The sequence below is a fragment of the Suricata suricatta genome, chromosome 5, assembly GCF_006229205.1.
Source record: "Suricata suricatta isolate VVHF042 chromosome 5, meerkat_22Aug2017_6uvM2_HiC, whole genome shotgun sequence".
NCBI classification, from domain to species: domain Eukaryota; kingdom Metazoa; phylum Chordata; class Mammalia; order Carnivora; family Herpestidae; genus Suricata; species Suricata suricatta.
In genome coordinates, this window is record NC_043704.1 from 26,671,374 (window position 1) to 26,698,638 (window position 27,265).

Genomic DNA, 27,265 nt, shown 5'->3' on the forward strand with positions numbered 1-27,265 from the left:
TTGAGTGGCTTAAACAAATTTATTTTTTCACTGTTCTGGAGGCTAGAAGTCCAAGTTCAAGAGTCTAGCTGATTTGGTTTCTGGTGAAAGCTCTCTTCCTGGCTTATAGATGGCCACCATCTCCTTAGGTCCTCACACTGCTTTCTTTTGGTATGCACACAAGGAAAGAGAAAGAAAGAGAGCATTTTCTAGTGTCTTTTCTTATAAAGATACTAATCCTATCACCACCAGAACACCACTCATGACCTCATTTAACCTTAATCACTTCTTTAAATGCCTCATCTCCAAAAACAGTCACACCAGGGAATTAGGGCTTCAACATATGAATTTTGGTGATACATTCTGTCTATAACAAAGGAAGTAAAAACAGGCAAACAACACTGAAGAAAAAACCAAAGTTCTATACTAAGATAAACTGAAGAGTTTAAAAATAAAATGTAAATTCATTGTATCTCGCAAAATGAAAAAGGAAAAAAAGAGGGCTTGGCTTCAGGTGTAAAGAAAAATTAGGCCCAACAGAAAGCATCCTTGAAGTTCATTTGCTGAAGATTGTACGACTGTTTGCACTATCACCCTTCCCAGTGAGAAGACTGTTTATCCCCATCCATTTCTACATGACTAGCCAGTGCTTTCTGTGGGAAGAGTTCCAGCCTCTTTAACTTTGGGCTTGGCCATATATTCTTTGGACCAATGAAATGTGGGCAGATATGGCATACACCATGCCCAGGCAGAAGCTTTTAGAATGTCATGAGTTCCCCCCAGTTCCACTGCTCTTTTTCTCTGCTTCAAGAACAGACAAGTGCCCCACAGGGACTACTTCTTCAATCTGTGGCCCCATATGAGAAGACATATGTAGCAGAGCCACAGTTACCCTATATATGTAACATTCATGAATAATAAACTCTTGTTTATAAGCTGGTAGGATTCAGGCATGATTTTTTCTACTATAGCAACCCATTAATATATCAGTGAAACTATAAGAAACAAAGGCAAAAATTGAAGCTGGATTTTTTGTATTTTTGTGATATTAATTTGGCATTTTCTATATATCTGTGTTTCTAGCACACAATGTCACTTTCAATTAACTTCCATGGATACCTGCATTTCTGTCTGATTTAAGCATAGGCTAAGAATACATACATTATAATAATAATAAGCAGCATTTTTGACTGCCTACGATGATGTGACAAGCATGGTTCTAAGAATTTATGCAAAGATCATATCATTTCTTCCTTATAACAGCTCTACAATGAACCATTTTTATCTCCATTGTTTACATAAGGAAATCAACAGATAAAATAGTTAATTAAGTAGTTTTTTAGGTCACAACTAACAAGTGCTAGAATTAAGACTGGACAGACAGGTTATAAACAGGTCAGGAAGGAAATTTAAAAGGTGCAGCAGATTAGCCAAGTAATGTATCTGACCCATACATACACTGACTGAAGAAATCGGAGTATTTGTGATAGCTGCAATCATCTTTAAACCAACTGTAAGTGTTTCCTACACTTGGGTCTCCTTGCTATGTTCCACATGACTCTGCTCCCTGACCATTGATAACTAGATAGAACATGAAGTCCTGACACCAACACAGCCACTTTGACCAAAGTTTTTTGAGCCAGGGTCTGTGTCTGATTTGAGGCTGGTAATTTAAACACTGACTATGAGCCTACATAAGGTAACATGGATTGAGAGCTCTGTTCAATAGGATTAACCCGAACTGAATGCTGACTCACTGAGTTCTACACATCTTTTCTCTTGGAGAGTTGGAATGTGAGCTGATTTAAGGAAAACACAAGCAGAATGATGAAGAGAAATATCATGAAAGATTGAAGACTGGGGAGGTTGTTGGTCAAATTCCCATTTGTGAAACAAAAGGCCTCCTAATATCCACCAAAATTCCACCAGTTGCATTTTTTTCTTTCTCCTTACATGAGGAATATATAAATTATCAAATATTACCCATTTTCATTAAGAAAGGCTTCCAGAAATTATACACACATTTTAACATATAAAACTCATATTCAGGAGTACCTTGGTGGCTTAGTTAGTTATGCATCCAACTCCAGCTCAGGTCATGATCTCACAGTTTGTGAGTTTGAGCCCCACATTGGGCTCTGTGCTGACAGCTCAGAGCTTGGAGCCTGCTTCAGAGTCTGTTTCTCCCTCTCTCTCTGTCCCTCCTCCACTCATGCTCTGTCTCTCTCTGTCTCTCAAAAAATAAACAAGTACTAAAAAAACCCCTCATATTCAAATAATGCTTTTAAAGTTCACAAACTATGCCTTCTTACCAGCTTAATATTGTTGTCGGAAAATAGAAAAGCCTATGCACTCAAACAGATCTCAATAATATGAAATCATTATTCCTGAATGTTACATTACCATGGCAATAGATAAGCGTATCTTTCTTCTTTGAGGTGATAACCAACCAGCTTTTGTCCACAGAACCTGAATATATGTTTGGGCAAATCCTTTTGCCACTTTGCCATCCCCAAAAGGCAATTAAATGGAGAGTCAGTTCTAGTAAGTTGTCTTACCAGTTTTACCATAAAGAAGATGACTGGTATCCATAATACTTATGTATCACTTAGCATTGCTTAGATGGTGCTGAATGGAGAAAACAGAAGAATGGTCCTTCCACCTCTCTGTCAGAGTAGGCAGAAATCATCCCTAATTTTGGCAAGGACTTAAATTGAAAGTATGAAGAGCACTGAGACAGTAGGAAGGACAGTTGAAGCGATGACAGTGGATAGCCAACCAAATTGGCAACACTCTAAGTAGAGAAATTCTTAGGGGATGACCACACCAGAACTGCTTTTGAATGACCAGCACAGACAATTAGAGTTAAAGTTTTACTTTAGATGATTATCTTAGTTTGAGTTTCTCCAGAACAGACACTAAAACAAGGATTTGAGTCAAAGCAGATTATTTGAGAGGTGGTCCCAAGACACATGGCAGAAGGAATGAGAAGGGAAAGATGGAAGTGATCAGATTAACCTCTGTAGGCAAATCATTGGAAAAATCAAGCAATTAACATAAAAAGTTTCAAAAATTAATTAAATTCCCTCAGTGGTTTCTGGAGCATAGTCCCTGACTTCTGGAGATAGTTACTAGAAATCTTAAGTTTTTAGGCTAAAATTATATCCTGAATGTCATATGGAACACACTATCTTTCACTCATTCATTCATTCATTCATTCATTTATTAAACAATAACATTTCCACATTTTTAGACATAAATATTGAACAGTCATTCAGGTGGACAATTTTCATTTGCAAATGGTGACCCAGTTGACTGAATATTCTTTTCTATCTTTTCTGGCTATTTTTCCATAATGTCTGACCTTTAGGAGAAAACATAAATTTAATATAAGATATTATGTGACAAGAGGGAGTACACAGACCTAAAATTTAAGAGGTCTTGGGGGATCGTTTCAATACTTCTTCTTAATAACTATCAAACTTGGACCAAACAGTTAAGCTTCTTAGGCCTCAATTTTCTCAAACATAATCACCTACTCAATTAGAGGATGCCAACTGAGTTATTCTATAATCCTGTGTGTATTAATAAAGGTGATATGGAGTGCTTTAAGATTACCTGAAGAGGAATTCTTCAAAATTTTTCACCAGACAAGGGACAGCCTCACAGGAATGCATTAGAAAGATTAATCTAGAGTATCATTTAGACAGTGAGAAAGTTGAAGGCTATTGCAGTAATCTAAGGTGAAATCAGGGCCTGACATGGAAATTTTCAGTTGAAATTAAAAGATAGAGTAGAATGATGTATTTAGTAAAAGAAAAATGTTTGTGATGACAGATGAGAGCAAAGGAGAAGAAGTCATGATGTCATTTGGTTTTGGTATCTGGAAGATGATAAGCCACGGGCTGAATGCCCAAACACTCACACCATCAGTGTCCAAATCCCAGCCTCCAGTCCTTCTTGGTTCTGTCAGCATCCTATAGGTCTTCATCATGTCAAAGCAGGAGATACAGCATGGATAAACTTCAAATAGGGAGTTAAATGTACTTGTCAGATTAAAAGACATCATTTAGCTTGATCTTAAATAGTGTTACAACACAGAATGACGTCCAACACATAGTAGGCACTCAAAAGTGGTCGAGTGAACTAAGCCCATCTGCAGTCTCCAGTGAAAAACAAACAGGAATGACCAGGGAAATGCTGCAGAACAGTAGTGTGGAATAGAAGACTAATATACCGCATCTACGAAATCTGCAAAATCTCCCTTGGCAAACCTGCTTTACCAAAACTTCTTTCACTATCATCAGCAGTTTAAACTTCTCATTACCTGAACTTTAAAACTTTCTCAAACATTCTAAGAGAGTATATGATTTATTCATAGCTAAACTGTAGAGCTAAGGACAAACTTCAGCTTGAGAGAATAAAAACAGCAGAATCCTTTAAAAACAAAAACATTGCCTTTCAGCAAGAGATGTAGCAAACTTTTAACTATGAGACAAAATTTCCTATCTTTATTAGCAGGAGAGGGAGATTTTCAGTAAGAAAAAAATAATAGCTATGCTGTTATATTTTTATATTCTTCACTCTAAATGTCAATGGAAAAAATATCACTTTCTATCAACTGAATCTTCCTAACCTAAGCTTCAGATTTGGTCTTAAAATACCCATTGATCTTTTCTTCCCTTCCCTTCCCTTTCCTTCCCTTCTTTTCTTGCCTTGCTGTCCCTGAGACTGTAGCGCTGATTAAAACCATTTACTCACATGACTCACACTTTTTCCTGAAACAAATAATAGAGAAAAGTAGAAGTGGTATTTTATAATGTTTTTTTCTCAACCAAGTTATCTACCAAAAATTCAGGCATTGCCAGCTCATTAGTATTTAATACAATCTTTAAATATTTGGACAAAGATATATAATATCATGTTTCTCCCTATCTACTATCCTTACTACCATACATTTGTCCCAGTATAGAGTAAAAATGGAAATTGGTAGCACTGTATACAATACACATAATAAATTTGGGAAACTCTCTTTAAATATTTTGCCATACTCAACATTCTACTGACTTCAAAAAACCCTCTGTTTGATACATTTGGATGAATGTTCAGAGGTCAGTATGTCTTTGAAGAACTTTAGAAAATGGTCCTTGTTCATTTATAGTGTCAAAAGGAATCTTGTTTGCTGAAAGCTAGACTAAATCATTAATATTTTTTATTTCACCTTGCTTAAAAAAACAGAGCTGCCAAAATTGATGGATCTTTCATAATGCTGGTGTTAAAATGCTTAGTGGAAAGATTTGAAAATCTCACAAATTTCAGGCTTCCCTTTAAAAGCAAGTTTGTTTTTAAATGTTTTGTTTCCATCTTCCTCAATAGCTGAGATTTGAATGCTTTATTTTTTCATTGTAACCCACAAATGATTCACATTCTTGAAAAATCTTACCTGTAAGAGACCACGCAAGGAAACTATATTTGTGCTAAAGTGGACTCCTGATTAAATAATAACAGTTTTTAAAAAGAGGCTATACAAGGCTGGGAGTTTGAGAAGGGATAAGTGGGATTATCAAGAAGAGTTTATATATGGGACACAGATGAAGAAGCAAATAACTTGCAGTGATAATTTGTCAAGAGTTCCAGCTATTGATCTTCCCCAGATGAAACTTCTCTGGTTACTGGTAGGGATATTTGACCCACCAGGTGATTTCCCTGAGTTGAACCACTTTTCTTTTTAATGATTCTAACTGTATAATCCAGGTTGGCCATATGAGAATTTGAACATGGTAGTAATTCCAAGAGTGTAGATCATGTCGATGTGTCTGCTGGATTTATCTGACCTGTGTCCATTCCTTCAGTCTAACTGATTGTGACTCAAGTGGTGTTCTTTTGAAAAATAAGCCAGCCAACAATTCCAATGCGTTATGAATTTCAATTAGGTTATAAGACTTAAAGAGTAAATGTGGAGTCTTTATGCTATAGATTATTTTTCACATTCTCATTTTGTTTTATTACATAACTGAATTAAACAGCATTTTTAAATAAAATGTGATTTTTGTAATTTACAGTTTATGGTCCAACTAATTGTGTTCACTAAGCATACAGCAATAACTCCTCAACTCCTATATTTATACTTTTAAGGAAAAAAGTGTATTTATTTGTTTTATTTTAATTTTAGGATCTCTAAAAACTTAAGTATATGTTGAGCACAAGTTCAAAATGAAGAAGACTAGAGGAAAAAGCATCATACATCAACTCCTAAGTTTTTATCTATGTAGCTTAAAAATACACAAATAAACAACCATTGGACCTAACCTACTCTACTGAATGGAACTGTATCCATGATGAAAATCATAAACAGCATTTGAACTCAATTGTCTATGATAGAAAAAATATGAGAGGGCAATCTTCAGTACAGCAAAAATAAGAAAATCAATGTACCAAATAGTGTGCTGTTATTTATCTACTTTACTTTTCACAGAATTCTATGCAGTGAATAGGTCTGAGACCCAATAATGTCTTAAAATGAATATGTCTGAAACCAAATATTGTTTTAAACTGGCTTTGTTCATTTCAAAAACATCAACAATCAGAGTATATTTCTGGGATAGTTCATCTATTTTAATAAGCTTTTTCAAAGAGCAGCCAGACCAGGCAAATTTGAGCCATTTATCTGGAACTAGAGGCCAACAGAAAAACAAAATAAAATATGATTTGGCCATTCCTACCATTATAAAAGTCAGAACAATTTACACATAGGAAATTATAAGACCTAAACAGTAAAATTTTTCCCAACTTACCATGTTATGATACCTCTATCAAAGCATCTTTCACCGGAACAATAATTCTGTACAACCACTTTCTTCATTTTCTTCAAACCAGAGCACTTACTTAAAACTACACAGTGCAATGAAAGATCTGTGCATGGTTTTGACCTTTAAAATTCAAGAAAGTATCCCACTATTCTCTCACTGATCAGTTTTCAACTGTTCCAAATTCAATGTTACGATTTTGCTCGAACCACTGTTGATACAATGTACATTTAATGACACAATTCATATGTGGAAAATACAGAAAGAAACTCTGCAGATTTAAAAACTCCAGTTAAGTGTTACATTTGAGGCCACCATATTTTTTCTATAAACTGAAAAACCTTTCAAAAAGTTTTCCTGCCAGTATAACCTACATAATTTATTTGCTTCATCTTAGTCTGAAGAAAACAAATAGCAGTTCAATTTAAGGAGTTCTGTGGATTCTTTTAGGAAATGTAGAATGCCTTAGGTAACTTAGACAATGTATACAACCAATAAATACCTATATTTCTTCACATCAATATTTCCAAAATATCAATCATAATGCATGCACTTAAAACCTGAAGGTGTAATAACTGCAGATTTGAACCCAAAGTACAAATAGCAGATCCTCAGCTTGCTTGGGGGTCTTATATCTCAAGTATCTTGTTCTGTATCTGGCTGGTAATTAAGTATATAGTAAACATACATTAGATAATGCAGAAAACATTTCATTGGAAAATATGGATATTTTCCATAAAAGATGCATATATTTGAATTGTCACCTCTTAGAAAATGGTTGTCTAAGAGGGCTATAATAAAGGAAACAATCAAAATAACTAATAGGCAACTGACAGAATGGGAAATGATAGTTGTAAATGATATATCGGACAAAGGGCTAGTATCCAAAATCTACAAGGAACTCACCAAACTCCACACCTGAAAAATGAATAATCCAGTGAAGAAATGGGCAGAAGACATGAACAGACACTTCTTCAAAGAGGACATCCAGATGGCCAACAGGCACATGAAACGATGCTCAGCGTCACTCATCATCAGGGAAATACAAATCAAAACCACACTGAGATACCACACATCATGCCAGTCGGAGTGGCTAAAATGAACAAATCAAGAAACTATAGATGCTGGCAAGGATGTGGAGAAATAGGCACCCTCCTGCACTGTTAGTGGTAATGTAAACTGATACAGCCACTCTGGAAAACAGTGTGGAGGTTCCTCAAAAACTATCCATAGAACTCCCCTATGACCTAGCAATAGCACTGCTGGGGATCTACCCAAGAGATATAGAAATGCTGATGCATAGGAGCACATGTACCCCAATGTTCATAGTAGCACTGTCAACAATAGCCAAATTATGGAAAGAGCCTGAATGTCCAACAACTGATGAATGGATAAAGAAAATGTGGTGTGTGTGTGTGTATATATATATATAATGGAATAATGGAATAATACATGGCAATGAGAAGGAATGAAATCTGGCCATTTGTAACAATGTGGATGGACCTAGAGGGAGTCATGCTAAGTGAATTAAGTCAGGCAGAAAAGGAAAGATACCATATGTTTTCACACATAGGTCTAACAGGAGAAACCTAACAGGGGACCATGGGAAGGGGAAAGGGGAGGGAAGAGTTAGGGAGAGGGAGGGAGGCAAATCAGGGGAGACTCTGGAATACTGAAAACAAACTGAAGGCTGAAGAGGGAGGGGGGAAAGGGAAGGGGCTGATGGTCATGGAGAGGGGCACTTGTGGGGAAGAGCACTGGGTGTTATATGGAAACCAACTTGGTAATAAACTATTTAAATAAATAAATAAATAAATAAATAAATAAATAAATAAATAAAGGGGCTATAATGAACCCCAAGTCTGGCTCTAGATTAGCACACTTCTGGGTTCTATGATGTCTGGCCATGTTTGTCTGACTTGATCCTTTGGACAGCTACATTATACCTTTTCTTTTTTTTTTCTTGAATTAGTATTTTTTCCAATTCAGCAAGTATTCATTGAAAAATTTATGTGCACATTTTTTATAGAAATCTCTTGAATATTTTTTCAATCCCAATTCATCAACACAAAATATGTGTGCTTAATGATGCAAATGAGCCACAAACTAAGGGGGGAGCTCTTTGTCATCAATTGATAAGCTCATAGTTGCATCTGGAATATCAAGCCAAGAATTGTTAGCTGATGGCCATTTCTGAAGTGTCAGACAGAAGGCACTAAGCTACTTAAGTGCTTCCAGGAGGCTGCCAAATTGCAAAAAGATGGCAGAGTGGGCCAGGGGCAACATAGAGTTCTGCCACCACTTTCCTGGTAGTGAAGTGTGGAGTTCTGTAAGTAGTTACTAAGGATGTATATGAAACCATTTTAGGAAATGTTTCTCAATAGAAAGATAACCTTTGGTGAGATGGTTTAGGGCTAATCTTATCATTTAGCCTGAGATATCATTAGCTCTGATTCTAAGATCAGAATGGAAAGACTGTTTTGTAGAAGAAGAAGAATTATTTATTTAGCACTGAGTGGCTGTACTGAATCTGAATATCAGTATAGCTATAACTGAATTCCCTCCTTTGTTTGCCCCTCAGTGTCCTGAGTGGGAGGAGAGGTACAGCAAGCAATAGATCTAAGTGAGAAGACCTCTGCTAGCTCCTGACTGGGGTGGAGGCATGGCTGGAGAGAGGAGCTCCATGTTTCCAGAATGGACATGAAGGCTTTCAGCTCCTAAAAGAGCCCAGTCCCTCAAAGTGGGGCCAGCGGGAGCTGAGCTTTTCAAGGTGCCTCAGAAAGACGAGACATAATTTACACAAAGATACTACGATCTAGAGAAATGTCTGGTCCTTTGCTCTCTCCTGAATTTTGGATTGCTTGCAGATAACTTTAACTGGAATCTTGTTGTGAGAAATTCCTAAACAAGGCTGTTTAAAATTGCCTCTTAAGTCTTCCTACCAGTACAGTGTAATTTGGAACCTCTGTATTTTACAAGCAAACATTTTCTGGCATTTGGTATGTGCTAGGCACAAGTCTGAAATGCCTCACAAACATTACCTTCTTTAATAATCATAACCCTATGAGTTAAGCAATGTTATTATTATTGTTATTATTATTCCTATTTTACAAATAGAGAAACTAAGGCAGGAAGAGTGAATATACCCCTTGCCCAAATCATACTAGAAAGAAATGGCAGAGTTAAAACCCGGGTTACCTGGCCCCAGCATCCAGGTTCATACTGCCCCACAGTGTGCCTATCATATTCGTTAATGACTATAGTTGGGTTGGACTCCATATTCTGCCATTTGTCAATTATGTGACAAATTATTTGCTTTCTCCACCTGTAAAATGGGAATAATATGCCTACTCAAATTAAATGGGCTGAAGTAAAGCTACATTCAGCACAGTGTCTGGCACCTAGTAACATACCACAAGTGGCTGTTGCTTGTTTTATCACAATAATTTGCAAATCATTGCAAATACAAATGACAATACATCATCACACAGATAAAAATAATAATTGCTACCATGATTAGGACCTCTATGGTATATTTTTGACAATTCATTATCTCATTTAATCTTTGTAACAATGCAGCTAAAAAATATGATTCCTATTTCACATATTAAAAATATAGGACAGGAGAATTGAGTAACAGACCTAAGACCTCATACCTATAAAGTAGTGTGAGAGTTTGTATCATTTTTTGACATAAAGAAAAAAAAAGCAGAGGGCAGGGAAGTGACTGCTTCTATGTGTGTGAGTGAGTGGATTCAGAATCAAACAAACAAATGAATATATAAGCTGTCAAAATTTAAATCTCTTCATTTGACCTGACTCTTTCTCAATTCCGATGACTGTATGCTTTATTTTCTAAAAGCCATGGGTATACATCACAGCTACAACAACAAGCATAACATTGACATCATTCTATTTTTATCTTCCCAAGAGTTTTTCTATTGTAACTGATGTGTTGGTGGTGGTGGTACTTTTGGTTTTGTTTTGTTTTTGTTTTTGTTTTCAAAATCCTGAAAGAAAATTTAATGTGGTAGAAGTACAGTACAGTAGTACATATTGATTTAGACCTTTGACATCACTCATGGATTAGAAGCTAAAAGCTTAAAAACCAATTAACATTATTTTTTATCTCAAGAGAGTATTGTCTATTACACTATCCATTAAACACAATAAGTAATTAAAATATATATCAAATACATCTCAAAGTAACTGGCAAAACTATATGAAAATAAAATTTTTGCTAAGTTGCCTTTTCTCAGGCCAATAATGCTTTGCTTAGGTTCAGCTATAAACTTTTCATTTACTTTATTAAGTCTTCTTTTTTCTAAGAAAAATGCAAACAAGTAAAATGTTTTTCTTAGCCAGTAAATTGTGTAGTCCTCCAAAAAACAGAATTAAAGAAAATTTGCATCTGCATTTTGAGTTATATACAGACTAACTGACATCCATGTCTTCAATATACTACTAAATGAATGCAAATTATTAAATGGGCATGTGTTATAAAGTGAAATAACATATGTAAGGTGCCTAACAGTCTGCTTATCACATAGAAAGCAATCAGTCAATATTGGCTTTCATTTTTAATACTATGCTTTAGATTGCTAATATACTGCTTTTCTGAAGTCTTCATGACCTGCCAGTGCAGTGCTTAATTTAAGTGAAAAGGATCTTCACTAAGAGCTTCAGCATGGCAAGCTATCTGCCGTTTGAGGGAAGTTTGGCATGTATCGAACAGCAGTTCTTCTGCCAACATTAAGGTAAAAAAGAGAAATGCATCAAAAGCTAGATGATGCTAGTGATGGTGAGTGTCCAGGGCTCTTGATTTTAACAGCATTCTGTCTGTCCCCAAAGAGAGTGCAGTGTCCTGAATGTGTCTCCCTAAAATTCACAGGCTGAAACCCTAACCCCCAATGTATTAGAGGTGATAGTATTAGGACATGAGAGTAAAGCCCTTATGAATGGGATTAGTTCTTTGATCAAAGGGACTCAGAAAGCTCTCTCACCCTTTCGCTGTCGTATGAGGATATAATGCAAAGACAGTTGTTTGCCACCTGGAAGAGAACCTTCCAGAACATAACCAAGATAGCACCCTGATCTTGGACCTCCAGCCTCCAGAACTCTGAGGATTTCTGTTGTTTATAAGCCACCCAGTCTATGGTACTTTGTTATAGCAGCCGAAACTAAGAGTGTATTGATCCAAAAGACAACTTTGTGTCTTTGGTCCCCAGAAGGCCTCTCTGTCCATAAACACATATTTCTGTGGTCCTGGTAAAGACCTCAGAGTAGAAGACAGGATATGTCCTTTACTCCAGGAGGCTATGGGGCTCTTTGGTGCCTGAGCTCTGCAGCCAGGGCCAATGCAAAAGTCCCTTCTATGGGAGACCATAGCACCCACAACAAGTTCACAGAGAACCACCTGTAAATGTTCTGCTTCAGGATCTGAACTTCACGTACCACACATGTATCCCCGTCTCAGGGCAGCTATCCTACTGTCATCTGCTCAAAGCCGGCGTACGAAGAAAGGACTTACAAGTTGAATAAATATTAAAAATTAAAGAAGTAGTAAGAAATGTAGAAACTTTAACAAACTTATTTAAGAAACAAAACAAATGAACATGGGGGGAGGAGAGGCAAAGACACCACAGATTCATAACTATAGAGAACAAACTGCGGGTTAAGGGAAGGAGGTGGGTGGGGGATGGGCTAAATGGGTGATGGGCATTAAGGAGGGTGCGTGTTGGGATGAGTACTGGGTGTTGTATGTAAGTGATGAATCGCTAAATCCTGCACCTGAAACTAATATTGCACTGTACGTTAACTGGCTGGAATTTAAATAAAAACTTGGAGAAAAAATATAATAAAGTTAAAGTAAAGAAAACTTAAGGAAATTAGAACCAAGCTCTTCTTAACAACCTCAGGACTAGGATTTTATATGTTAGGAATCATTTCTATTCTAGTTTTATTAGTAGCATGGAAAAATAATCTTTAAAGAGGAAAAATAGGGTCAGTATTAAGTTTTAGCCATTTAATTCAAATAACTGACATGGCTAGAAAACAATAGAGTAGAACATTGGTAGAATCATAAACTGATGTGTTATACTCATGGAAAAGAAACTATATCCAGATGTTTTCTATCAAAGTGACATATTTTATAATCATCAAACTTGCTTTTGCTTTTCTTTTGCAAAGAAATAGACAATGATGATAGGATTGGGGGTGATAATCAAAGGGAGGATGAGGCCAATTGCATGGCATAAATTTTCTCTTTCCTACCCAGGCCTTTTTAACAACCCATGAAGAAACAACATATCAGGATGTAATATACTGTAACAGGAGGACTAAATGTATCTGCTGGCAGCAGAAACAAGTGTCTATTCAACAGTCCCTGAGTAATCCTTAGCATGATGGATCTGAATAAGCTATTATGGCTTTAACTGGCAAATGAGGCACGTCATTACACTGTATTTATAACAAAAAGAAAGACATCCTCCTGGGCCATTTGCCTAGAGCCTCATGGGCTCCTTAAACACCCTCAGGAAAGTTCCCTGTGTAGGCAGCAAGGCCAATAAAACTGAAGCCTGGCATGTTATCAAATTGTTATCAAAATTCCCTGAATTGGTTGGCCCTCGTTCACATATACTCTTGCTTCTATTAACTGAAAATGACCTCTGGTTTTCAATTTAGGTACAGTCTGAATTTGGCTTTTGTTTTCTTACTCTGCCTTACCGCACCCTGCATTTGTTCTGTAGTCTCTGGCCACAGGCCCTACTTCCACACCTTCCTTCCATGTTAGATGGTAGCCCAGGCCCTATGCTTACAAAACAGCTCTCATTTCCTTGACCTAGTCCTGGGCTCTGCTTCTACCACACACCACATTATTACTTTATTATTATTATTATTATTATCTCATTTGGGGTTTTTTTTTCTCTTTAAAAACCAAAGCAAAACCTAGAGTATACTAAACTAATCTTTAGGATCAGGTTGCAGTCTATTTCTCAGGAAGTTCTATGCTGAAAGCTGAAACCTATCTCAGGGAAAAAAATAGCTGTTTTGAGAACAAGGTTTGGATTTTGAACTTTCACCCTTGTTATTTTTTATAATTAATATGAGTATTTGTCACAATGCTGTCAGCAGAACCACATTTCCCTTTCTTGCCCATGAGACCTCTTTAATAATTTATTATTGGTGTGGGGAAGCTAAGGAAGCCCTTTTTCCATAGAATGAGAAGAAATACTTTATAGAAAATCAGGTGAACCTTTTTGTCATTCTCCAAGGAATCTTTTAAAGTTCACAAGAGAGGAAGAGCTAATGTGTTTATTTTATCTGAATGACAAAAATACAGATGAAAAAAAGGTAAGTTCCTGGAACAAGAGACACGAATGGGAGCAGCAAAAGTAGCTAATTAGATTCTGGCCCCGGTAAGTAACATGTATTATCAATGTTCACACAGGACTTCAAGGGAACAAGGAGAGACAGCAGAAGAAACCCCCTACCCCAAAATACCTTAAGACTTCAACCCTAGTAGAGCTGTGTTATAGTCACATATGTCCTTCAGAGCAAGGAACAACTCTACACATTTAGCAAATCTACTCAAGTTCACATCTGTGGTTTGCTTACGAAGATCCTAAGACAGCAGGATATTAAAATAGGATTCAATGTCAGTTATGACTGAGGCCCTATGTCAAAAATATTCATTATTATCATGTTCCAAACTGAGTTACTAGACTACTGAAACCTATCAATATTTGAAAAGGAGACAGTCAAAATGCAATTTTGCAACTTATATTTTAGCACCCACATTGTTTAAGAGGCTGAAACTAGATATTTGAAAGAAAATTTCTTCCAAAAAACACTGCGAGAGTGGTTGTTTCTGCATCTCCTACTACAGGGAGGAACAGGGAGTGTTTCTCTCCTCAACCTGACAATGATGAAAAAAGATTGAAAAGGTCCATTTGCAGAGGTTGATATGTCTCCCAACATGGCCAGCTGGAGATTGACCATCCATGTCAAGAAAATGCAAGGGAGAGATCCTCGGCTGAGGACAGCTCTACAAAAAGCCTGTATCCTGCCATTTTCCATCTGCCAAACACAAAGAATGCTGATGGCAAGAATAATCACATAGTCTTGCTCCCATCCTCTGGATGATCCTACTGGGGACAGAAACATAGCATAAAAAGGGAGGAGAGGTAGAAAGCAAGGTGGGAGAATGAGAAGAAGCTGGTCAGGCCCTACTCCCTTCATGTAAGTTCTGGGCTTCAACAGACCTCCCATGGGGAAGAGGAGAAGCACTGACTTTGAAGCAAAATTACTTGATTATTACACATACACAATGATTGAAATGAGATTACTTGGAAGACCACAGCAACCTGAGGTTTTCTCCAGAGAAAGCAGAGGAACTAGTCCCATAGGATGGGTTTGAAGAAAAGGTGGGAACCAAAACTGAAGTTGCTTTATAATTGACCTTGGTAGTCTCATTTTTTTCAGTGTTCTGGTTACAAGAATAATTCTTCATGTTTTTCTCTCAGAATAAAAAGTATGTTCCTACAAGTCAAAATATGCCTTTAGGTTGATTTTTTTGTTACACATATGTTTAGCTAGTAAAAAATTCTCTACTGAAATCATTTTTTAACTTTTAAATTCCTCTAGGATTTTATGGTAAGAATCATATAAATTCAGATTCTCAGAGGTCTCATCCAAGGGGTGAATAAATTTTCATAAAAGTAGTCAAGTGGCCTCTGATTAAACACCTCCAGTTTCATGACTTCATGAGGCGTTTCAGTCTTTCTTGGAGAGCATTTATCATTAAAAAGGTCTTCCTCATATTAAAGATAAAATCTAGGGGCGCCTGGGTGGCTCAGTCAGCTAAGTGTCCAACTTCAACTCAGGTCATGATCTCACGGTCCAGTCTGTGAGTTCAAGCCTTGCATCAGGTTCTGTGCTGGCAGCTCAAAGCCTGGAGTCTGTTCCAGATTCTGTATCTTATTCTCTCTCTGCCCTTCTCCTGCTCATGCTCTGTCTCTCTCTGTCTCAAAAATAAACAAAAAAATTTTTTAACTTAAAAAAATAAAGATAAAATCTAGACACTGCTTTGTCCACTTGGCAAAAATGCACTCAGTCTTCAATTCCCAGTTCAAATACCACCAAGATGCTTTTCCAGGTCCCCAAGAGTCGATCTGATTCCTCAGCACCCCTATTTGTATCCCCACTGTGCTTCTCCTTGACTTTTCCCATGCCGCTTAGCATGGTGTGCTTCCTGTCCTGGTCTATGTCACTGCCTCCTTCTCTAGACTGAGCAGCTGCTGCTTACTAAATCACTGTCCTGTATCCTGCAGAGGATCCAAGATAATCAGACATGGTTTCTGCCCTCAAGTTGCATCACATCCACAAACAGAGATAAAACATGGACACTGATAATCGTAGCATAAGCTAGAAGGAAATAAGTGCCTCAGGTAGGTACAGATTCTTGAAGGAGAAACATTATTGTTTAGTTTTCTTTCTCTCTTGAGAGAGTATCTTTACCATAGTCTCATTTTTTCCCATCCTTGAGTCTATTTTACATTCTACACTTCAATTTACCAACAATTGGTGATCTTTCAAAAAGATTTCTGGAGAAGAGTAAAACCTTAATACTGCTGATGGCATTTGAATTAGACATTCAAAGACTGGCACAGGAGCATAGGTTAAGAAAAAAAAAAAGCCTCTGCAGGGGCTCCTGGGTGGCTCCGTCGGTCAAGCATCCAACTCTTGATTTCATCCCAGGTCATGATCTGGTGGTTGTGAGATCCAGCCCAGTGTGGAGCTTGCTTAAGATTCTCTCTCTCCCTCTCTCTTTGTTGCCCATCTCCCACTTGTGCACATATTCTCTCTCTCTCTCTCTCTCTCTCTCTCAAAAAAAAAAAAAAGGAGGGGACTGTGAGGGGGCTTCTGTGGAACAAATAAAATGGTGATGAGGAAGAAGAGCCAAATCAGACGCCATATAACATATAAAAGTAGTACAAGTCATTAAGTTCAGCAGAAGCCCTGGTAAGGTAATCAGGTAATCATGTTTCCAAAGTACAAAAGATCTTGAACACCAAATGTCCTGGATACCTTCACCTCACGTGGAGGTCTGCATAAGTAAATGAGATTCAGGGCCCCACATCTCACTTGAGAACTGAAAGATGCACTCACTCACCCACTTCTGCGAGTAGGTTACAGGCATGAAACCTAGGCTTGGTTGGTCAAGTGTTTTTCAGCAAGGCCCTGAACATTAAGAGAGAGACCCAAAGATATAGAACAGTTAGAAAGAATTAAGTTGGTGGTGACAGCTGAGCCAAGAATCCACCCAGCTGCATGAGAGTTGAGATTGTTATTTAATATTATTTAAGAACATGATTCCCTCAAGAACATCAAATTAAAAATCTCTTAGGGTTAATTATCAACTTTTTATCCAATTTATATGTCTAGAATCCAACATGCTTAAATTCAGCACTGAAAATCATCTGAACTATTTGAAACTGTAGTGGAAATGTAAGCATATAGTATATAAAGGCATAACTAAACATTCTTACATACCAGCATGTTAGCTAAATGCAACCCTCTTGTTCTCTGTGCAGGAAAAAAAATAAGGTCTACATAGTAGTTGGTAGGAAAAGTTCTTCAGCTTCCAAAACATGCAACTTACAGTAATTCTTAGCATTAAAGCTAAGTGTGGAAATACAGAAAGACAGAGACCAAGAGAAAAAGAGAGACAGAGATCAAGAGGAGAGGAAAGGTAAAGGAATATATTTTTGTTATTATATTTATGTTATTAATTTTGTATATTTGTATATTAAATAAAATTATTTTATATTTTAGAATTTTAGGGTATTTCTATTTATAGGATATATAACAATGGCATTTTGTGAGATTTAGAAGGCCTGAATCCTGATTAAAACAGGACTTCTCACAGTCCTATATACTGTTATTCTTCTCAGCAAGGACCACAGGGGAGCCTCAAAGAGGATGCTGTAAGAGACAAAGGTTTTATTAAATTTGAATCTATATTGTCTCCTGTTCTGGTTAGCAGGGAGCCTCTCTTAATATGTTTGCCAAGAAGAATAAAGAAGTTTCCAGACATGTTTAACAAAGGTCCCAGGCTGTCTTTCATTTCAGATTGGGTGTGTCATTTCAGGTTGATATAAAATAAAATGAACTCAAGCAGATTCATATACAAACAGCACAGCTTGTTTTTGTTTTGTTTTTACATCTTGTTTTTTTGACATAAAGAGTTTATATACACCCAAATATTATTTTGCACCTCTAATATAAATCTTGTGAATACTTCCATTACCAAATATTTATTTATTAAATAAATTAAATTTCATTTACTTATTAAATAAACATATAAATAAACATTTGATTAAATTATTTAAACATCTGATCAAATATCTGGTAATATGTTCCTCAGAGTTTTAGGACATTTTAAATAAATATAGTCTATAAGTATATCTATGTGCATGCATACACAAATATATACACACACAGGCACACACGCACACACACACGCACACACACACACACATATGGAAATCCTAAAGTGCTCATAGGCTATTAGATACATGGAATTTTATTTAGACTTAGAGTAAACTCAGTGGTCCCTTAACCAACACCTTTCATTTTAGGCCCAAATGAAACCAACCCTTAACCAACACCTTTCATTGAGGCCCAAAGAGAAACAAGTGGCCCTAAAAGGGCCAAGACGGATTTTTAGGTATGTGGCATTATGTGGTGTTCCCATAAGAGCATGCAGATTCCAATATTTTCCCACATCTTGTTCTTGGATATAGAACCAGGACCTTAAATACTTTTCAATCCCTCAAAATATTGAAGTAAAACCAATATTAATAACACAAAAAGTCATGGACTAATAATTTCATTCCTACAGATTCTTCCTTTCCCCAATTCTAGCAAACATTACCTCTCCCCAGTGTGTAATTACATGCACATTCTTTAATGTATCTTTAGTGTTGAACCTTTGCAAGGCATGGGGCAAAACTTCCTATAAGAAATAACAGCCAATAAGCCAACTTTTTGTGTCCAGGTAGATGGGGTAGGCCCAGATGAACTTGAAGTCTGCAGTCAGTGGAATTTCAATGTCACAACAACATTAGCAAGATCCATGACTTCCTAGATGTGAGTTACTCCTGAAAACAGCATGTATTCCATTTTTCTCATGACTTCACACAGCAAGAGGATTCAAGTAAGGCAAAACTTAATGCTTTTTGCAACTGCTGAAAATTTTTGTCCTCTACATTGTGCCAATAATACTGTTTTATAATTTATTTTACATAATGGTTTTTTTTCAGGCATTTGGAGGCAGATAAATGACTTCCTTTGGGGCCAGATGCTTTGTATTCACATCAAAAGGTTTGCCCCAATGCAACTGCGTCCACTCCAAATTGTGTCTTTCTCAGAGTCATGAAGCATGGGACGGGTTATAAGTATAATGTCAGATGGCTTATGATTTGTTTTAATAACCAGCAGCGAGATGCTTGTTATTCACATTAAACACATAATAGACATAGCAGGTGGTGCAGTTTTGTTCTTGATATATTGTAAGAGGCTGAAATATAACGATATTATATTCTATACTATGTTTCTCCTCAAGCTCTGTCTCTAGAATCAAAGAAAATTTGTGTTACTGTGATTTAAAATACTGTATGCTTAGCTCTTTGCTTTTCTATTAAGTCAGTGTTAGAGGAAAACCGATTATGAATATATATTACTTTTTAAATGTTCTCCCTTGGCAAGGGTCTGGATGGATGCTTTGGTTACCTAGGAGATGAAGACAAAATGAAAATTGATTGACTTATCAAATTGATTGTGAGCTGAGTTTCAAGTGGCAGCTGTGTGTGCTGCACATGAAATGTAGGTGCTTGGAAGTGACTTTTTTTTGTCGCATCAGTAATGACGCTACATAGATTACTAGGTAGAATGAAACAGTGATATTTTATTAGAAAATGCAGTATTGAATGATTATCCTAATGATTATAGTTGGGAAAAAAGAGCTTTTTAAAGAAGTAACTCTGGTCTGGATGTTTATTTCAATGTGTCACTAAAACTGATTGCACTGATGATAGCAGCATTCTATCCATAGTAGGAGCCCTGCTGCTGGCTTGCTTTTTAGCAATAATAACCCTGCCTTCTGTCGGCTGAGATTGCACTAGTGGGAAGGAAACTTAATGGATCTTACTGTAAAAGCAGCTATAACCTCCACCCCCTTTATTTCTCTATTCCTCATGCAATTTTTCTATACAATTTGGCAAGACAAGCTAGAGACATAAAAGGAAGTTTCATTTTCTAAGCTCTCCCAACTTTTCATTACTATCCTCTCTCTTCAAAAGACCCTATCTTTTCCTCCAGCTTTGTAATTTTGTGATGTCTCCTTACCTCCTTACCTCTAGCCCTATACCAGAGTCCACTCTTCCAGGTACCTATTTGGGGCACCACTATTTAAACTTACATATTCAGTGTTTCCTTATGGCCAAGATCTTTCTCTTATATAGCAATCCAAATGGAAATAATCTGCTAATTAAGTGTTACTAGGTTATAACAGTGTAGAGAGTTATTCCTCAAAGAGTTATTTTCATTGTGTTGGAGACAGAGCCTTAAACCAAAAGAATGGACCTATAATGGTAGAATGAAGCTTCTCCTGGGAGACAAGTAGTCATAGGAACCCTTCTCTTTGCTCAGCTCACACCCTGTAGTCACCATAAAATTGCAACATGTGAGCCAGAACAATTTATCTCAGGAACTAATTGAACACTAGACCAAGAAAAGAAGAAGGAAAAACAACTGGAATTTTTCCTCTCTCACTGTCAAAATGCCATTCTCCCATGACCGTGTGACTTCATGCAAACTTCCAATTAATGCAGAAATTGCCAGATTTGCTACTAACTGCTGAAATTGAGCAGGTAAATAGCAAACCCCAGAGTGACGTAAGTGGTGGAGTTGAGGAGCTGGTAACTTAACGTTGTGAAAGCAATTATCTATGAAGTTCTACTCTTGGTATAATGAAGGAACTGCTAAATGAACAATAGAGCAAAATGGGGAGCTCAAGGGAAGAAAAATGCACATTTGACTGGTGGACATAAAGATGAATTTAAAAATGTAGTGATTGCCATATTTCTGAGTAGGAAGTGTCTATACTATAAATAGATCAGATTTCTCCAAATAAGTCTACAAATTTAATACAATTCCAATCAAATCTGAATGAGAGTTTTGCTTTGAAACTAGATTAGAAGACTCAATTTCATTTCAAAATTTGTGAACCAAAGATGAATAAGAAGAAACTTTTCCTGTAAGATATAAAGATGTATTATAAAATTATAACCAAATGTGCAGTATTTCTACTGCACCAGACAACCTATCAATAGAAAGGACAGACTCAATATATATAAAGATCCAAACATCCAGTAAGTAATAATAAAAGTATTTCAAATTAGTGAAAAATTGATGTAAAAGTAAATAAATTAGGTTTTCTAAAAACAAATAGTTATATTCATACCTCCAACTTTATAACAAAATAAATTATAAATTTAAAATAATGGAAAAACCCTATAAACTAGAAGAAAATCTAAGGGTATTTTGATAGAAATTTAAGATGGGAAAAGTTTTTTTGCACATAATTAAAAAGGCAAAACCCATAAAGAAAAAGCCTGATGTGACTATATTAAATCAAATTTTTAGTTAAAAAAACTTTACATAATAAGAGAAAAAATAAACAAGTGAGATCACAACCAACTAAAAAGTTTCTGCACAGCAAAGAAAACAATCAATGAAATTAAAGGCAATATATGTAAAGGGAGAAAATATTTGCAAACTCTATATCTATAAAAATGGTTAATATCCAAATATATAAGGAACTCCTATAATGCAAGTGCCAAAAAATAAGTAAATACATAAAAAAAGACATAGAAATGAATATATGAAAATGAATATATGAAAAGATCCTCAACATCACTCATCATCAAGCAAATGCAAACCAAAACCTCACATCTGTAAGGATGTCCACTATCAAAAAGACAAGAAATAACAAACGTGGGTGAGGGAGTGGAGTAAAGGGAACCGTTGACAGGAGTGTAAAGTGGCAGAGCTACTATGGAAAACAGTATGTAGGCATCCCCAAAAATTAAAAATAGAATTACCATAAGATCCAACAATCCCCAAGGAAACAATATCACTATTTCAAAAAGATATTTATATTCTCATGTTCTTTGCAGTACGACCAACATATAAAAACAACATAAGTGTCTATAGATGCATAAATGGATAAAGAAAATACTGTCAATATATACCACAAAATATCAATCAGTCATGCACGCAAAAGAAGGAAATCTTGCCATTTGTGACAACCTGGCTTGGTCTGGAGGGCATTATGCTAAGGAAATAAACAAGAGAAAGATAAATACTATATTGGATCACTTACATATGAAATAAATAAATTAAATAAAAAGGCTGAAGTGAAAGAAACAGATTACCATGGTAGTAGCCAGGGGCTGGGGGCTGGGGGAAATGGGGAGAGTTTGAACAAAGAGTATAAACTTTCAGTTATAAATAATAAATAAACCATGGGGATATGATGTACAGCTTAGGGAATATAGTCAATAATATTTTAATAACCTTGTATGATGACAGATGGTAACTAGACTTATATTGGGGATCATTTTACGGGGCGCCTGGGTGGCTCAGTCGGTTGAGCATTTGACTTCGGCTCAGGTCATGATCTCGTGGTTTGTGGTTTCGAGCCCCATGTCAGGCTCTGTGCTGAGAGCTAGCTCAGAACCTGGAGCCTGTCTTCGGATTCTGTGTCTCCTCTCTCTCTGACCCTCCCCTGCTAGTGCTCTCTGTCTCTCTCAAAAATAAGTAAAACATTAAAAAAATTTTTAGAACGTGTCAAACTATTGACTCACTGTGATGTATACCTGAAACTAACAGAATATTGTATGCCAAATATACTTTAATAATAATAATTAAAATTAAAAAACAGTAATATTGTATACTTGAAATTTGCTAAGGGGGTAAATCTCAAGCTATCTCACATACGCATACAAAAAACTATGTGTAATTAACTTGATCATAGGAATCATTTTATAAGGCATGCACATATCAAATCATCACATTATACATGTTAAATATATCACAAATTTGTCAATTATATCTTGATAAAGCTAGGGGAAAAAAAAGAAAACCTGCACAAAAAAGTGAGTGAAGACAGCAAAGTAGAAAAATAAACTTCATATGCAAAGGACACATAATCTGGAAAATAAAAACCTTTATAAAAGGTTATTAACCTCATTCCTATTGTGAGTTCCTATAAAGTATAGAAAAAACCCCAGCAATTCATAAAATATGAATTATGAAAAACAAATTGGCATTTAACATGTGAAATAAGTTCAATCAGTAGTAAATGAAGTACAAATTAAGCAACAAGTAAGATATTATGTCTTATCTACCCAAATAACAAAGATGGAAAACTAATGACAAGATGAGGGCTGGGTGAGAATGAGGGGACATGAGGTATCTCAAGAGCTGCAGAGTGATATGAATTGCAAGGAAAATTCTGGAGGAAAATTCACCATGATTACCTAAGACTAAATATGCACATACCCCTCTAACTAGAAAGTATCATTCTTAGAAATATATCCCAAATAAATAACCACAAACATTCACAAGATGTATGGTTGAATGTATGGTTCATTAAGATATTTGTAAATGATGTAAATGAAAAATTATGTGAATGTCCTAGAAGTTGGATTTTTTAAAATGACATGTAGTACATCCACACATTGGAATATTATGAAACCACTATAAAAGTTAATACTGAGTTTATAGTTTTAGCCATGGAAAGATATTTATGACATATTTGAGGTAAAAAGCAAAGCAGGTTAGATGGCTTTTATTTTTTTACAGACACAGAAAAAACAATTATAAAATTTATGTGGAACCACTAGAACCCTAAATAGCCAAATCGGTCTTGCAACAACAACAAAGCTGGAAGCATAACCTGATTTCAAAATACATTACAAAGCTACAATAATTAAAATGGTATAGTACTGACATAAATACAGACATATATTCAATGGAAGAGAATCAGGAGCCCAGAAACCTATGTATCCAGTCAACTAATCTTCAATAGGGGGCGAAGAATATGCAATAGGGAAAAGATAGTTTCCCACAAATGGTGTTGGAAAAATAAATACCCACATGCAAAAGAAGGAAATTGGGTATTTATTTCACATCATACATAAAAATCAACTCAAAATAGATTAAAGACATAAAAGTAAGGTCTAAAACTGTAAAATTCCTAGAATAAAACATAAGGAGAAAACTTCATGACATTGGTTTTGGCACTGACTTCTTGGATATAACATTGAAAAGTATAGGTAATTGGGGTGCCTGGGTGGCTCAGTCAGTTAAGTGTCTGACTTTGGCTCAGGTCATGATCTCACAGTTGGTGGAATGGAGCCTCGTGTCAGGCTCCGTGCTGACAGCTCAGAGCTTAGAGCTTGCTTCAGATTCTGCATCTCCCTCTCTCTCTCCCTGCCCCTCCCGTGCTCATGCTCTGTCTGTCTCTTTCAGAAATGAATAAATACTAAAAAAATTTTTAAAAGAAGAGAAAAGGATAGGCAACAAAGGAAAAATAAACAAGTGGATTACTTCAAGCTAAAAAGCTTCTGTAGAGGAAAGGAAATAATTACCAAAATGAAAAGACTGCAATGAGGAAAATATTTTCAAATACTATATCTGATAAGAGGTTAATATCCAAGATAGATAAGAACTACAACTCAACGCAAAGAAACATATAACCCAATTAAAGTGAGCAAAAGGAACTAAATAGACATTCCCCAATGCAAGAAAATACACATATGGCCTATGGTGAATAGGAATGTGAAGGGATGTTCAACATCACTAATCATCAGGGAAATGAAAATCAAAACCAAAATAAGATATTGCTTCACACTTGTTATGATGATTGTTATAAAAAAAACAAAACAAAACAAAAAAACAAAAAAAAAAAACAAAGAGAACAGTGTTGTAAGGATGTGGAGATATTGGAATGCTGTTGGTGGGAATACAAAACAATGTAGACGCTATGGAAAACAGCATGGAGTTTCCTCAAAAAAATTGAAAATAAAACCACCATATGACTCAGCAGTATTGTATTTCTGTATGTACATATGGATTTACAAAAAAGAACTCAAATCAGGATCTCAAAGAGATACATTAGTACTGCCATGTTCACCACAGCACTATTCACCACAGCCAAGATAGGAAACAACCTACATGTCCGTTGACGGATGAGTGGATACAGAAAATGTGGTACATACATGCAATGGAATATTATTTACTCTTATAAAAGAAGGACATTTTGCAACGTGCAACAACATGGATGAACCTTGTGGACCTTATGCTAAGTGAGATAAACCAGTCACAGAAAGATAAATACTGCATGATTCCACTCATATGAAGTATCGTAAATAGTCAAACTCATAGAATCATAGTGTGGAATGGTGGCTTTCTGGGGCTGGACAAGGAGGAAATGGGAGTTGCTAATCAATGGGCATAAAGTTTCACTTATGCAAGATGAATAAGCTCCAGAGATCTGCTATACAACACTGTGCCTGTGGTACACTACCATATTGTATACTTAAAATGTTTTAAGAGGATAGATCTCACATTAATTGTTCTTACAACAATTTTTAAAAATAGTAAAGCAATGATATTATATTTTTAAAATATTTAAATAAAAAGAAAATACCCATTAAAAATAAAGTTGGTTAGAAAGAATATGTATATTATGCTACAAATTCCTATAAGTATATATAAGAGAATAAATAAGTGAAAGAATGCTATGGTTATATTTAAGTCAAAATTTATATAAGGATATATGAGATGGTATATTGTATGTGTCCTTTATACACAAACACTGACTGAAGAGATTGTAACTTTTCCTTTTTTTTTTGTTTAGTTTGTTTTAAAATATTCAAAGAGAAAGTATAACAGTATTTTAATCAAAAAAAGAATTAATTAAATTTTCCTAAAATAATTCCTTAGTAGGATGTATTTTCATCTGTATATCACATTCTACTTAAATATCTGTTTATGCTCAAGAATTGAGAAGCTGTATAGTGTTCATGCCACAAAGCAAACTTAGTCCATCTCAACTAAACCTTTTGTTTTCTTTATAAAATCTTCTTTAATAGAAATCCCCTTAGATATTAGATACTTATATATTTAGATGTTTATTTAGATATTCAGATAAACCCCTTTAAATACCTATAGGACTCAAATGAGATTTTTAGTAAACAATCTAATGGTAAGAGTGGCCAAAACTGGATAATCCTTTCCACTTACAAAGCAATCACAGATATAGCTCTTCTTGCCAGTGACACTCACATACTTATATATACATATACATAGTTGAACTGGAGGTGGAGAATGTGGTGTATTATAGTGTATTTGTTAGAAACACAGGATGGGAAATCCTGATTTGTTTCTCCCTCTGGTGCAATGTGGAATTACTCAAAAGCCTTCTAAAAATAAGAATGAAAACAGCCTTTATATCAATCAGCCTGAGAGGTATATAATAATGTCATTATTAAATGTTAAGAATTAGAAGAATCTCTGCAAAGACTAATAATAAAAGTCCCTAAAGAACTACTTGGGCTTCTGTCAGATGAACACATCTGTCTTTATAATTGACTTTTATAAATTTTTATTTAATTTTTCTCCTTTCATAGTAAGTTCTCATGTTAGTAAATAATAAGATCATTATGTGATATTTAATTTATTCTCCACTCTTTTTTCCTTCCCCAATATTCCTATAATTAGGGTAACAAAAATATATTACAAATAAATGAGTTGCTTAGCCATTCAGAAAAGCGTGTTTAGAATGAGGTAAAGTACATAACCTCTCACCCTGAATTAAATCCATGAGTCTCTCTCTACATACCTGTCACACATGCTTTTCTCAAACTCATAGCATGGTGTATATATAATTTTGTGAATGTTTGATTTATTGTTACTTTCTGTTCCCTGGAGCTCAGCTGACTCTTATTTCTATTGGCTCTTCTAGGTGCCGTGGGACAACTGACATTTGCAAGACTTAACCTGAGCACCACTAGTTACAAGAGCTGGGAGGCCTCAGCTGTTACTTCTGTTTCCATAGAAACTCAAATCAGATTGCCAAAAATGAGGTTAGTCATTTAAAAATCATATTTCTTTAAAAGAAAGAAATACTGCCCACCATCATCACATTATTTGAAACCGTGCTTTGTTGAAAGCCATTTTCTTGTTTTTAAGGATCAAATACCTGTTTCCATGGCAGCAGATTAATAAACAAAGATAGAGCTGGACTCTGGAAGTTCCTCCTGGCAGCACCTAAATGCTCAGAGCCTATTGTGTTCATGAAACCACCTGCACTGTGGGGCTCTAAACACATTTTTTAAAACAATAAT

At 35.7% G+C, this 27,265-nt stretch overlaps 1 long non-coding RNA gene across 11 annotated transcripts in view; it reads right to left on the reverse strand.

The window, feature by feature from the left end:
- The window catches only part of LOC115291598, a 147,183-nt gene continuing 119,918 nt past the window's right edge, over nucleotides 1-27,265 (reverse strand). For all 11 annotated transcript variants that reach the window (XR_003908555.1, XR_003908552.1, XR_003908557.1 and 8 more), the window contains 2 exons: nucleotides 3,905-4,002; nucleotides 1-144 (listed from right to left, as the gene is read on the reverse strand). This is a non-coding gene — a long non-coding RNA (uncharacterized LOC115291598). The remainder of the gene's footprint in view (nucleotides 145-3,904; nucleotides 4,003-27,265) is intronic.